General features: G+C 34.2%; 1 pseudogene; it reads right to left on the reverse strand.

Moving 5' to 3' along the window:
- Positions 1-7755: 7755 nt before the first annotated feature.
- Positions 7756-7874, reverse strand: LOC111739184 (annotated as a pseudogene).
- Positions 7875-15038: the final 7164 nt, after the last annotated feature.

The raw sequence follows: 15038 nt of genomic DNA on the forward strand, positions 1-15038 counted from the left end.
TGCTAAGGTCACGTTTTGAACATTAAATCGTTCTTTTGTATGGGTAATATGTCTTTGCTCAGAAATCTAGGAAAATACATTGTGACTTTGCAATCAGAGCTTGCTAGTAAATCCATATGGCATCCTTATCTACCATGGATACCTCCTCTAATAACATGGAATCTTCCATGTCATGTGGCCAAGCATAAGTATTGTTTGTATTGGACTTTGTATCTGTTTCATAACCTTCTTTTGCTCTGGGACCCACATTATCAAGCTTCCAAACCACTTGATTAATTGGGTCAGGACAACATTCTGCCAGCCTAATGATTTTAGGGGAATATGCAAGTTCTTGTTTCTCAAACGTATTCTCCCAAATGTTCTTATTTCAATAACTGTATCAAGAAATCGACTCTAATTCTGACTTTAGCGTGGGAAACTTGTTGGGGCTGGGATTTCAATCATAGTTAGCAACAGTCAAACTAGTTTACAATTCTTATAATTATCATAGACTCCATAGCCATTAAGGTTAGAGGTATTGCACAAGCCAGTGCATTCCCTTCTATCAATCCATCTCAATTCATCACACATGAGAACTTCAGTCATTATAGCACCACAGCAATATCAGGAGTTATAACCATCTCGTGGTCAATGATGGTGTCCTTGATTGCCATCTGGTTGATGAATGACTGGTTTCAGAATACTATGTTGAGAGACTGCTTCCTAAGACGAATTCTTGTATCAGCTTCCTTAGTTTTAATTCCTTCAGAAGCATATCCTGAGACAAGAATTTGAGTGGGAGTAGTTTTTCAGCAAACAGAAGTGGAGGAGTAATAAAGTTAGTCAGAGAAGGAAGCAGTAAAGAGTGAGTTAACAAGGTTACAGTGGACAATTAGACCTTAATTCCACTTGGGAACTTCAGGACACTGTGCAGGACACACCTCAGAGTGGAGAAGGACAAGCAAACTGGGACATTTGTCCACCAGTTTCCTATATATCATTAAATGATCACACACACACACACACACACACACACACACACACACACACACACACACACACACACACACACACACACAGCCTCTTTAACACTTTGGAGTTGCCCTGCATATAGATTGAGTACACACTCCAGGAGTAGGGGGAAGCTCTCAGGTAGAGAGTAGCAGGTCTCTAATAATTCTTCTCTTGGCTTCTATGATAGTGCACTCTACTGGTTTGAGAGACTACTGACTCCCAAATTTATTCTTCTAATTCAGTCTTCTCTCATGTTCCTTAAACCGTTTTTGCCTGTTAGGTATTATTATGTAGAGAGTTCACATGCATCTGAATTCAGCATATGCAAAATTCAACTCCCACCTTCTCACTTTCTAAAATGTTTCCTTCTGGATTCCCTAGATATGATTGGCACCTTCATATTACTTGCCTAAATTTAAAAACAAACAAACAAACAACAACAGGATTATTCTAGCCTTGTCTCTTTTATTATCTTTTTACACATTTACCAGTCACTGAGAACTACCGTTGTATCTTATAAATATCTTTTGAATTCATCTTTTTTTTTCCTCTACTGCCTTAGTGCAGACCATCATTATTCTTACCAGAATTACTCTTAAAAAAGCTTAATTAATCTCCTTGCTCTCTACTCAATCTATTCTCCATGGTACAGTCACTGTAATATTTCCAAGGGTAAGTTTGATAAATTGTTCCTATACTTAAAATCTGAAATGATTCCTCATTGATCTTAAAATGAAGACCAATCCCATTAAAGTAATGATCAGGATTCCAGAAGATCTGGCCCCTGCTTCTCCCTATCTTCAATTCTTATCACTTCCACTCTTAAAGACTGGACTCCAGCATACTAAGCTTCTTTCAGAGCCTTCTTTGTCTCCTGGAGCTTCACACATGTTTTCTCTGCCCATAATACTCCCTTTTCATTCCGACCTTGCATTGCTCTTTTAACTTCTAATAATTCTTTAGATCTCAACTTAGACATGTCCTCCTAGAAGTCTTTACACCTTGATTACCTTAAATGGTTTGGTTGTTCAGTTATGTACTACAATTAGTAATTTTTACTTCCTTATCATATTTTATCATATTTTATTGCAATGATTTTTAACTAACTTCATCTTATGCTATACTGTATGATCTATGAGGGGAGCAATCACATCTTCCTATTCACTTTTAAATTTTCAGGAACTAGCCATAATTTCTGGAACATATTAGGTGCTTAATAAATATCTGCTTATAAAAACTTACTTATACCTTTAGCTCTTTAAAAAGGTAGTTATGACATACTATATTTTATAGATGTTTTTCTTGATTATCTGTTTCTAGAATGCTAGTATAGTACATAGTATGTTGAAGGCACTTGATAAATGTTACTTAACTTCAGAAATAAAGCTCTTATGATACTGATTAGTAATGATAAACAGTACACTGCACGTTACCAATATAAATGAAAATACTAATCCAGAATCACTAGTACCATCATGTTTGTACTCAAGGTATATAAATAATTTTCAGTTTATTAATGTTGTTCCTCTTCATAATTACATATGCAATGCTATGAAGCAAATGTTATTTCTAAATGAACTCAGAATAAAGAAATACTTGTTAAATAGTGTCTGTGAATATTTCTCTAGTTATTTTGGAGAAATAAATATATAATTCACATAGTCAGACTTGGAAAAGAATTGACAAATCCCCATAAAAGCAATGAAAATCATTGCTATTCCAAGATTCAGTGGTGTATTTTAAGATAAGAGTTAAAGAGGCATCCTCAGGGAATTATCTTAGCAGGAAAGCCAAAAAATTTCCCTTATAAACTTTTTGCTCCACAAAACTAAATGTTACATAGCTTCATGGTTAGAAGATATATTCTTCCTTCCACTAGCTAAATATTTCTCTGTGGCTTAGATTATCACGTCTTAAATCTGTTATGATACGCTCTTTGAGAGTGCAGCTCAGAGATGCTTCTCCTGCTTTCCTTCATCTTTGTAGGAAATGTCTGATAAGTTCCCACCAAATCCGTCATGTCTTTGTTTTCCATCCTGGAAAACATATGGTCTATTTCATCCAAAGAGAGTTCCTGTCAGGCAATTGAGAGACCAGGATATCCTGTTTTAAATTAAGTTTATCTGGTGGGAAATGACACTTTTTGAAAATATCTGTTATTCACTGTCTTATCATGAAGATATTCATAAACTTTGATGAAAGAAAGAGAATATGGTAATGCAAATATTTTTTCCTGTTCTTCACCATGCCGTAGTCATCCCCAGTCTTTCTCTCTCCAAAAGAAAACAAATGACTCTTTGGAAAAATTCTGAACAAACACATTTCAACATGATTGATAAAGTCCTAAGACATGGATATTGGGTGATTGGAATGGGAAGAGGAGTCAGTGCTCCTGAACTAGTCAGTCAATGAAGTGCACACATATTGAAAAGATTTATAAAGACATATTTTTGCCATTTTACATAAGGCAAACATTCAGCAAGCTTGACTGAGTTAAAGTGTCTGTTGTCAGGTACAGTATAGTTCTTTCATTAACATTAGATTGATCCATGCTTGATGGAGAGCTACATGCAAACCTGGTTCACATTTGTTGAGTTTTCCATGCATTTCTGAAAAGATGCCAGATCTGCTATTAATGGAAGTACTATATATTAAAAGAAAACACAAACAACTGTCTTCCATTGAGATCAGACCATTCCTATTATCTTGATATTTTATATAATTGCATCAGATGCTTTGAGAAAAACAAAATAGTTTCCTTTGTGTATTGAAATTATTCTATCAATTTTCCTCAGGAAAGCCAATGGAAGTGTAGAATTTCTCGAGTCTGCGCAGGGCATTTTAAAATGAGATTCCCCTTATCTGCTTAGAGTAGCATACATATTACATAGAGATGACACTTTTATACAAAAGTGGGGGTTTTTTAAAAGATTTTTTAAAGAAAAATCTAGTTTGATTTTAATTTTGTATTTAATTTTAAATTCTTATAACCTGAAGGGTTTTATATTACCATGTTATTTCTTATATTTATTGTTCTGCTGCCCTTCAAAAGCACATATATTGTGTATATATCCAATAGTTTCTGGATTACCTTGAATTTGGTAAGTTAATTATTTAGAGAGCTTCAGAGAGTCTAATTTACTTCTTGGTATAATACAATACAAATTACTAATGTGTGATAGTTACTGTTTTAAGCAGTGCTGCAGTGTTAGCTTTTTTGCTCTTTTTTTCCAGTGTGTTTTTCAAAACACCAGTACCTTTTCTTTTTTTACAGTGAAATTTATATATGTTCACTGGTATACATTATACATTAAAGTTTTTAATTCCACTAATTCATATAGGTGTGAGTAGTCTTAGATTAAATTTACATATAACCCTTCCACCTCAAATAAAAAATAAATTTAATTGACTTGTTATGTACTGTGAATTGAGATGTGATAAACCCTTCTTTTAAAATTTTCTTTTCCATATTTTAATATTAACAACAACACCTGTTCACATATTAACATATCTCTGGCATCTCATTCAATGTTACAGGTTGAAAATCAGTATAGAATAGAAAGGGAGAAATGGTTAGGTGAGAGGGATTGAAGAGGCATCTTATAATTTATTAAGTTACATCAGCACCTCAGCTCTCTTCAGAGTAAAACCACATCTAATGAGCATTTTTTTCTTCTAAGATCATTCACTAATTCTGAAAAATGCTAGACAATTCAGTACACGTTATTAGCTAATGACATGTGTAGAAATATTCTTGATAATTTAAAGGTATTCATGCTAAAGACTTCTGTATTCAAATATATAATTAACATGCTATATGGAAACATTTTGTCAGTATGTTGATTGAATAGGACTGTAATAGATTTAATTTTATTTTTTTACAAAGTCCTCTAAAATCATCTACTAAATGTAAGAGATTCACATTGATATTTGTATGTTACATTTAATAATTCATTGTCAACTGGAAAATACCAAGTTAAAATGTCTTCTTTCTTCCAAACTTGCTCCATTGGTAAGTTATTGAGGAAAATGTTATCACACATCAACACTGTAGACTTAGTCAACACTGTAGACTAAAACTGTCATGCTCTTTACTTTCAAGGGGGATAGAAGAACCAATGAGTATTTCTGGAACCCTTTACTATAAAGTATCTGAGAATATTTGTTTCAGAATACTTATTCAAATTGAGAAAGAACAAAGATCAGATGCTTGTCTACTTCTATAGACTATATACACATACATATATATGTATACATACATATACATATATACACATACATATATATATGTATGTGTATATAGTAGTAGCTATATACATGCATGTGTGTATATATATAGTTCAATGAAAACCTATAGTATAATCTACAAAGAGGAATTCTGTAGCAGAAAGTACTTCATTTCTGTACTGTCATACTTTTGACTCAGAAGGAGTAAGTCATTCCTTTAAATTTCATCTCAAAAAGATATTTAGGTCTCAAGCAGCTATCCTCGTTGATTGGTTGTAATTCACACTGTAATTTTCCTAAAAATCAATAACAATTATTTCATGTGAGGTTTATATGTTCGGCACACACCCTGAACCTTTTTTCCTCACATAATATTTTGGAGAATTACAGCACGGTCTAGAAATGTTATCCATCTCAATAGAAGCATCCTAACAAGCTTGACCTCAGAATGATCTTAAAAGTTACAAGCTAAATACAACAATTCTATTCTAATCTTGGGAATAAGACCAAAACTATATGGATGATGCAAAGGAAGGAAAATTGCAGTTTCTGAGGAAATACTTGGCACACATGAATTCAGGTTTCAGTTGTGCTTACAATTATTGCTATTTGACTTAGGAATTATAGCATCTATCACTGAATTTCCATGTAAGGGTATCAAAGAGTTCATCTCAGTATAATTCACATTCTATTCAGTTTTACTTAATTCTCTGTTGTTTAGGCTAATCATAATAAAAGAGTATCTGAGAGATGTGTTTTCCTCCTGACACCAAATATGTGGTATTTTTCCCACTACCACTTCTCTAATTCTCTGACACCAACTAGATGTCCAATGATCCAATTCAATTCTGACACTACTTAAAATTAGGGTAGACCCCAGAGCTTAAGGACTCAGTGTCACAAAAGTGCCCCCACTTCACATGTCAGTCAGAAGTCTTAGGCCACCTGTACTTCTGACCAATTGGCCATCAATCAGGGGTTTTCATGAACTGCTCCTCAGGTTCAATACTGCCAAAATGGGTCACAGAACTCAGGAAGACACTTCAGTTATATATACTAGTTTATTATAAAAAATACAGATAAACTAGATGAAGAGTTACGTAAGATCATATCTGGGTCTTGAGCACAGAGTCTCATGAAATTGGGATATGCCATCCTCCCAGCATGTGGATACATTCACCAACCCAAAAGCCCTCTAAACTTTGCATGTAGAGATTTTTATGATGGTTTCATTAGGTAAGCACGATTGATTAAATTATTGGCCATGCATGATTAACTCAATCTCCAGCACCCTCTCCCATTCCCAGAGGTTGCAAGCTCCAAATTCTAATCAAAAATTGGTCTTTCTGATAACTAGAACCCATTCTAAAGCAATCTTGAGGCTCGCCAAAGACAACCCATTAGAACATAAGACAATTCTATCACCTGTATCACTCAGGAAATTCCAAGCATTTTAGGAACTGAGAACAAAGGAACTGGGGACAAAGACCACATATTTTTCTATGATACCACGGACCTATTATAAACCAGATGGGTATATCATAAGTAAAATGGAGTAATCTGAAATTACATTTAACTTTTAATATGATTTCTGATTTTAAGTCACTAGTATTTAATACAAATTTTTGTATAGGGGAGACACTCAAGCATTTTAAATGTCAGGGCCCCTGGCATCAGGCACAGTTTCCATCCTTTTCAAAACAAGACTAAATTGACCATTTTTTTCTATGTGTAATTTTGTCAGTTGGCACCCATATGAGTTGCTACTCTCTGTTCCCTGTAAGGCTTTATGGTTCATGTCTCCAGTTTTCCTCAACTCTCAAAATCCTCTTCTATGTCTCCTGGAAGTATCCTTCCATAGATATCAACCTTTCCTCATATCTCAAACATTTCTCCATATGCTTCCTTCTCCTTTGCCTTAGTAAAGCCTGCCTCAATTCCAAGGGCGTAGCTTCTGCGAGGATATCTCTGGTGGTAGCACTTTGTTCTCTCAGTTCTCATGTACTTTGGTCACAAGTTATGGGGTTTCATTTCTTATTGATTCCTTTTCCATTTCCAAACTCTTACTCCTACACTCTATTTAAAATTTATATATGACTCTTTCCTCTACTAACTTTTACCTCTCATACTCAGGTCAGCTCATATTCATTACTGCACACATGGATGACCAGTTGCTTTCTTCTTCAAATAAAATTCAGCTAGAATCCTGTGAGGTTTCAGCATACCTCCAGGGCTGGTCATCAGACTAGTGATATGTCCAGTTTAAAGACCCCTCTGTCTCTCATTCAGTCATTTCAATCTCTCCTTCACATATCTCTTTCTTTCATGGTCCCCGGTTCTGATAATACTCTTCCTTATATCTTTATGTCTTATTCTTCTGGTTTAGTTTCTTTATTTACATTTGAGAATTTATTGAAGTCCCATTAAATCTTCCATTTAGATCATGACATTTTTTTTTAGGCAGGGTAATCCTTGGTTGACCTCACAGATTGGAAGGACCTTGTCAGCTTACAATCCTTTATTTTTTATTTTTTATGCCTATGGCACCTGGTCTTCCTAGGTAGTCTCCCATCCAAGTACTAACCAGGCTCAACCCTGCTTAGCTTCCGAGATCAGACAGGATCAGGCTTGTTCTGAGTGGAATGGCCATATAAACTAGATCATGACATTTTTGCATAAAATTTCAGGAGAATTGTATTCTTTTGCTAAGTACATTTTATCTGATATTTATTTTGTAGCCCTTGTTTAGACTCTCCTAAGGTGCTCCCAGCCTCACTGTAATTAATGTAGGCTTTTACCCATTAATATATAATGTTTGGAGAATACAAGAAAGATAAATTCACAGATTTAATATTTGACCTTGCACATCAGAGTTTTTAGTGATTTTAACATGAGAACAAAGTGTTTTTATTCTTTTGATACTTTAAAAGATGAGATACCATTGTCACAGTCTTCTATACATTGTTTTCAGAAGCAATTCCCCCAAAGAAAAACTGAGTCCAGGGCTGAATTTCTCCTGCCTTTCATGCCTGAGTCTCACTCAGTCAGATTGCTAAAAAGAAGTCCCTGGCTAAAATAAATTATAACGGGAAGGGAAAGACCTAGAAATTAGACCTGGTGCTAAGGGAAAAAATCAAAAGTAGCAGTGAAATACAGTCCTGAGGGGAAAGAGATGGTCAAACAACAGGAGAAGGGCTCAAATTGGGGCCTGGGTACCTCCTATCATTCCCCATTTATACTATCCACCCCAGTCCTCCTCCCACAGGCTTCTCTCATCTTCTTTAAAGCCCTCTCAGATCCTCCAAATACAGGAAAAATTCAAACTAGCTCTGCAAAAAAAATACAAATAGCCAATTACTATAATTTGCCCAACCCCATTCGCAACACATGTACTTGGGGAAAAAAAAAAAAAAAACAACAGTAAGTTACCTTGGAAATGTTTTAAGCAATGAAAGATATTTTTGAAGGAATTAACTTTTGTTCCAGTTGAAAATTTAATGTAGCATATAATTCTCTGGAGACATTTTAAGACAGAAGTAATTAGATTTTAGATTTGTAAAAAAATTACCAAAATGGTATAGCAACAAAATACTGTTATTTTAATACTTACTTGTACCTTACTATTCTGGCATAACAATAGCAGAAGCCAGCATCACCCCACCTATGACTCTCTGTAGGGAAGAGTGTCCCAAACCATAGATTTAAACAGGCTGTTGTATTTAACAATGTCTCTGGATATTGCGACAATGTCAGAATTTTGAACATCATCATATCAGCACCTTTTGCTCATCCAACTCCTATTTTACCTTGTACCTCTCCCTCAAATGATAACCAGTAAAGTTTCAAAATCATTGCAATAAGTATTGAAGTTGAATGATAAACAATCTTCTCCAGTGGATATATCTCTTTAAATGTTTAGTTATAGCTAACGCATAGTATTTAATCAAGATCTCTAATAATATGCAACACATGTTTATATCAAGAGTTATAGAAAATAAATATGTGGCACACAGATATTCCTCAATCACATGGTGAAATTCAAATTTGATATGAACAAGGAAAGAAAAGTTTCTCAAGTACACAAGTACATGTTTATTCAGGGCACACACAAAGTAATTTTAAAAGCTATCTTGTTGGAGGTGGGGATTGGGGGTAGGGACAGCAGCTACAAAAAAAATTGCCCAACCTGAAAGGTCTGGATACCAGAACAAGAGCTCGAACCTGGGAAAGGGAGGATTTCCTCTAAGGGGGTCAAGGTCGACTTTTCTTCAGACTAGCAGAATTGGGAGAAGAAGAGCTCCAAGTCAGAAATGATTAGCTACTACTTAAAATGTTCTCTAACACCAAGAAAGGAAGTAAACTTTCTATTTTTCTGAAGCCCATAATGCTGATTATATATATATATATATATATATATATATATATATATATATATATATATTTTATATATATATATTTTAAAAGTACAAAAAAAATTTAAAGGCCAATCTCACTTAGAAATATTGATGCAATTCTTCAATAAAATATTAGCAAATAGAATCCACCAGTACATTAAAAGAATAATTCACCAGGGCCATTTGGGATTTAGTCCAGAAATCCAAACAGATTCAGTGTTCAAAAATGCATTAATAATATGCAGCATATTAATAAGTCAAAGGAGAAAAAAAACAAATGATGGCTTTAACATATGCTGATATGACATTTCAAAAATTTCAGTACCCATTCCTTATTCAAGAAGAAAAACTCTTAGAGAAATAGAAATCGATAGAAATTCCCTTCACATGAAAAAATCTGTATGCCAACTAAAAGTATTACAGTTAAATTCAGAAATATAGCAATGATGCCTGCTATTATTGATAGTGTTTAAGACTAATAAAATGTGAAATGTCGGTAAAAAAGGGAAAAATGTGATTTCATCCATTTATTACACAAATACTGATTGAGAATCTATTAAGTGTCAGCCATATAACAAGGTTCTTAGAATATACTGCCATGTAAAGACAGACTGGCTGCACTCTCAGAGTTTGCATTCGAGTGGGGTAGATTATTTGCAGATTATATTATGACTGCATAATATAATATTATATGCAATATGTAAATTTCAATAAGCAGTTAGAAAATATAATTGAATAAATATATTCCAGTTAAAAAAATTTAAATAATTAGGCATAGGAAGAAGTATATATAGCACTTCTTTAAAGAATATGATAAACCACAAGTGTGAGAAATAATGTTTTTTTGAAAGGGGAGACAACCCTTAATCTTGTGTAGGAAGACTTACTATAATGATATAATTTCTTCTTAAGTTAATCTATAAAGTAGATGAACTCCCAATATGAATCATAACATAACTTTTTTTAAAAACTTCATAAATTTCATCTAGAAATATAAATATCTGAGACTTGGATGGAAAATGCTGGAAGGGAGAATAATTAGGATGAAGTATTCATATCAGATTTTAAGTTGCTTTTATAAACCTATAATAATTAAAATAATACGGTACCAGTAAGGGAATAGATAATCCAGTGGTACAGAATAATCAATATATACTTTAAAAACTTTATTGGAATTCACTGTGTGATAAAGATGGGCAAATAATGACTATCTAATCACTGATATTTTGAACAGTGATATACCCATTTTAGAAAAGACTAATAGCGTTGAATCCCTATTTCAAATTTAATACCAGAATGAATTTCAGATAGGTTAAAAGTCAAAAATTTTTTAATAAATGCAATCATAGTATTATTGAGATGAAATGTAACTGAATATTATAATAATCTTGGATTAGGGAAGAATTTCCCCAGCCTGACGCAAAATCTAGAAGTCATAAAGAAAGGAACTGATTCATTTTTACTGTAATCCAACTTAAAACTTCTACACAAACAAAGAAACTCCCAAAATATTAATAACCAAATATATTCACAGCGTATAGCACATAAAGTAAGCTAATATCCTTTAAATGAAAGAAGCTCTTACATGTTAATATGATGAAGAAGAAACATTTATTAAATGGTCAAAGGCATGCAAAGACAACTCATGGAACAGGAGATACAAATACCCAACATCAAAATACATTCGATTTTGCTGAACAATTAAAAATTAAAATGACCAAGAAATATAACTCTTTACCTATCCCATTAGCAAAAGACAAAACGACAGGTGCCATCTGGTTTGGGTGAAAGTGGAGGAATTGGACACTCTTATACTGCTTGGATTGTAAATGAGTTTAGCATAAGCTTTTGGGGAGTAATTTGTCAACATATTTCAATATTTTAATTGAAAGTACCCTTTTAACTATAAATTCCAATTTTAGGAATAAGTGCTGTCAGAATAAGTGCTATCAGAATAATGCATGCTTAGATATATAAGCACAGTATTTAAGCACAGTATTTAAGCACAGTATATAAGCACAGTATTTATGATCTTTTAAATGCAGAAATTTGGAAAAATCTACATTTTCATCTTCTGGTTAAATAAGTTTGCTACCACGCATATATGAAAATATTATGCAGTAGTTAAAAGTAATGAAGTAGATCTACATATTCTGTTTAGGAAAAAGTCCGTGATAAATTGCTAAATGAAAAGGTAATAGGATGTTCTTTATTGTATAAGCTATTTACCATAATTCAATTGGATATAGGATGTATATTTGTAAATTCACAGAGACATTTGCACAAGGCTATATATCAGATTATTAGCAGTCTTACCCCTAGACAATTAGATTCAGAGGAAAAGAGTGAAGCAGGGAGCGAAGAGTATCATATATCTATTCTGTCTCCTTCTGTATTATCTCATTTTTTAAATATATATAAGGAGCATGCATTCCTTCTACAATAAAAAACACCTACAAAGATATAGAAGTTCTTTGCTGAAAATAAATCTGAAAATAGAACTCTTGTGTTTTCCATGTTTTCTAATTCTCTTTGAGAAAAAGTTCTTTCATTTATACTGGCATGCTACATTTCTAGCAAAAGTTAACTTTATGAACAAGTTAATAATCTATGTTTTGAATTATTTATGTGCACTTTGAAGCTTTAAGGCAGAGAGGGCAGCTCCATATTTTCCTACCCTTAAAATCATTATCCTCCCTCTGACACCATGGTCTTCTCCATATTGATGAGGTACATAGAGCTGGAAGAATGTTAGATTTCAGGTGGAGGGCATGCTATGCCCTCTTATCTGTTACCTTCCACATGATAACTATGAAAGGCAAAATAAGTGAATTCAGCCGGCAAATGTTTATCCATTCCAAGGCTTAATAGCCATGTAGCATAGAAAAATAAATTTATACGTATTTGTAAGAAGGATTTTTGATTAAAAATTTTTTTCCTGCTTTGGTGTGGGTTAAAGGGGATGCTTCACCTACTACCCACCTCCACCCAGCAGCCTTAGAGACTGGTTTGGTCCTTGGGGAAACCTAAGGTTTGATTCTAAGTCCTGAAGATAACTCTCTCTGCTCCTGGGTCCTATTCAGTCTGGAAATCCATTTTAATTTCAGTGTAACTCAAGAAATTTGTTTGTTGCAAGAAGTGAACACAGAATTTATTTTGGCCAGTTCTCACGGTTAGCTCCAAAAAGCACTCCTAAAGAATCAGTCCCCTGAAGTGATTCTTGTTTCCTTGTCATTCTCCTAACCAGAGTCCTAGAATTGAGTATCATGCCAGACTAGAAGTGCAGCCCAGGCCAGGCCCAGAATCTCATAGGTTCCTAAAAAAGAACGTACCTACGCTTCTATCCTTTGAACTACTTATATTTGCTTGAGGAACAGTTGCTATGTGGTTTTTTTATTTTCCAAACTGGTTCTAATTTATCGAATTATATTTTCTTTGTGCTGAGCAGTCTCAGTAAAGCAGTTTTTAATTTTTTTAAAACATTCTCCTTATTCATTCATCACTATTCTGTCAAATATTTGGCACATTAGTTGATCAAAAATCTGGCAGGTGTGAATGGCATTGGTTTGAGTTATTTCCCCTATCATCCCTTGCCAGAGGTCTGATGCTGTAAGAACCATCAAACCGTGTCTCATCTGTTCCTTGTATTTCAAAAACTCATTCTTCTCGGAGAATGACTGAGTCCTTCCAAGACTGGAAAAAAGAAGTCAACACTGCACTTCAAACATGATTAGGAAACAATAAAGACGCTGGTTGAAAACGAGAAAAGAAGAGACTTTACCCAGTATGGCTTAGCATTTTGCCAGGCATATTCTGCCTGTTTTTAGTTTTGGAAACTAACCTGCTGGTGGAATCGTGTGCTTCCAGGATGAAAGAGAAAAGACACATAGGCAGGAAGGAACAAATCCTATTTTAGCAACACACTTTGTTACTGTGGTCACACAGCAGATGTATTACTCTTCACCAACACTTTTGTAGCTCCTGATAAGCATTTAAATATGTTGCAAGGACACCTAAGATTTTATCTTTGGTGACCTGAGAGCCTTAAGCCACAGGGAGGGAGTATGAAACAATACTCTCCTGATCAGATTTCCTTTTTTTTTTTTTTTCCATTTCCTTACCTGAAAACCCCTAACAGTTGTTTTACTGCAGAGATCTGCAGTAAAGGAGCATGCATTCTCCTTTGGGTTTGATGGGTTTATCTTGAAGAACAAATAATGTGGCAAAGGCTTATATGTTTTCCTTTTCATTTCTGAAGATCCTGAAAAACTCTGAAACTGAAACTTTATGAGACAAAAACTACCAGGAAATGAGAATATTCCTGTTATAAGAGTAGCAGAATAATAGTGAAGGAGTATGAGGCATGACCACAGCATAAAGTGGTCATTAAACTGCTCAGGCTGCTATAACAACATGACATAGACTAGGTAGCTTAAATAACAGAAATTTATTTCTTCACAGTTCCAGAGGCCAGAAGGCCAAGATCAAGATATTGGTAGCTTTGCTATTTCTTGAGGCCTCTCTCCCTGGCTTGAAGATGGCTGCCTTCTTACTGTGTCCCCATATGGTCCTCACTCTGTGCATGCACCTACCTGGTGTCTCTCCTCTTCTGAAGACATCGGTCGCATTGGATTAGGGCTCCACTTTAAGGATTTCATTATACCTTAATCACCTCTTTAAAGAGCTTATCTCCAAATACAGTTATATTGAGGCACTGAGGCTTGGGGATTTAAACATATGAAAGGGTTGGGAGAATAATTCAGCCTATAACGGGATGAGAGAACATGTTCCAATAAAAAGGTATATAAACAACAAATAGTGAAAAATATACTTACCATCTCTTCCTCGGGCCTTGAAGTCTTATTTTATTTTATTTTATTATTTTATTTTACTGTTAATTCGACAAATGGGATAATTGAATAACTGGCTACACGACCTTAGTCGCTTCCATATATTTTACTGTGCTTTAGTTTTCGTATTTATAGAAGGGGGACAACAATTTTGCTTAGCCTATTTATAGAGACTCAGTGAAATAGTAGATGGGAAATTTCTTTGAGATCGTTAAAAAGAAACTATTCATTTGGAAGTGTTGATATTTTATACAAAATACTAGTTTTTATCCAGTACCTAGCATGTGACAGAAGCTGAATAAATGTCCATTGACTGACAATGACAGTCTAAACAAAACACCAAATTTTTAAGGAGAAAGTAATTCTAAAATGATCCTTTTGAAATTCAGTTTTCAATATTGTGTAGGTAGAAGGAATGACAGAAATGGGGTGGCCAGCTGGGATTTCGTTATAACACACTGGGCACAATCCAATCAGGGCCAGCCTGAAGACTGTGAAAATGGAGGGGGAAGCGATAATAAACTTTGAAAACTGGTGACATCAGCAGATAAAGTATAGAAGGAAAGAAGGCTAA

The sequence above is a fragment of the Pteropus vampyrus genome, unplaced genomic scaffold (assembly GCF_000151845.1).
Source record: "Pteropus vampyrus isolate Shadow unplaced genomic scaffold, Pvam_2.0 Scaffold47, whole genome shotgun sequence".
NCBI lineage: Eukaryota > Metazoa > Chordata > Mammalia > Chiroptera > Pteropodidae > Pteropus > Pteropus vampyrus.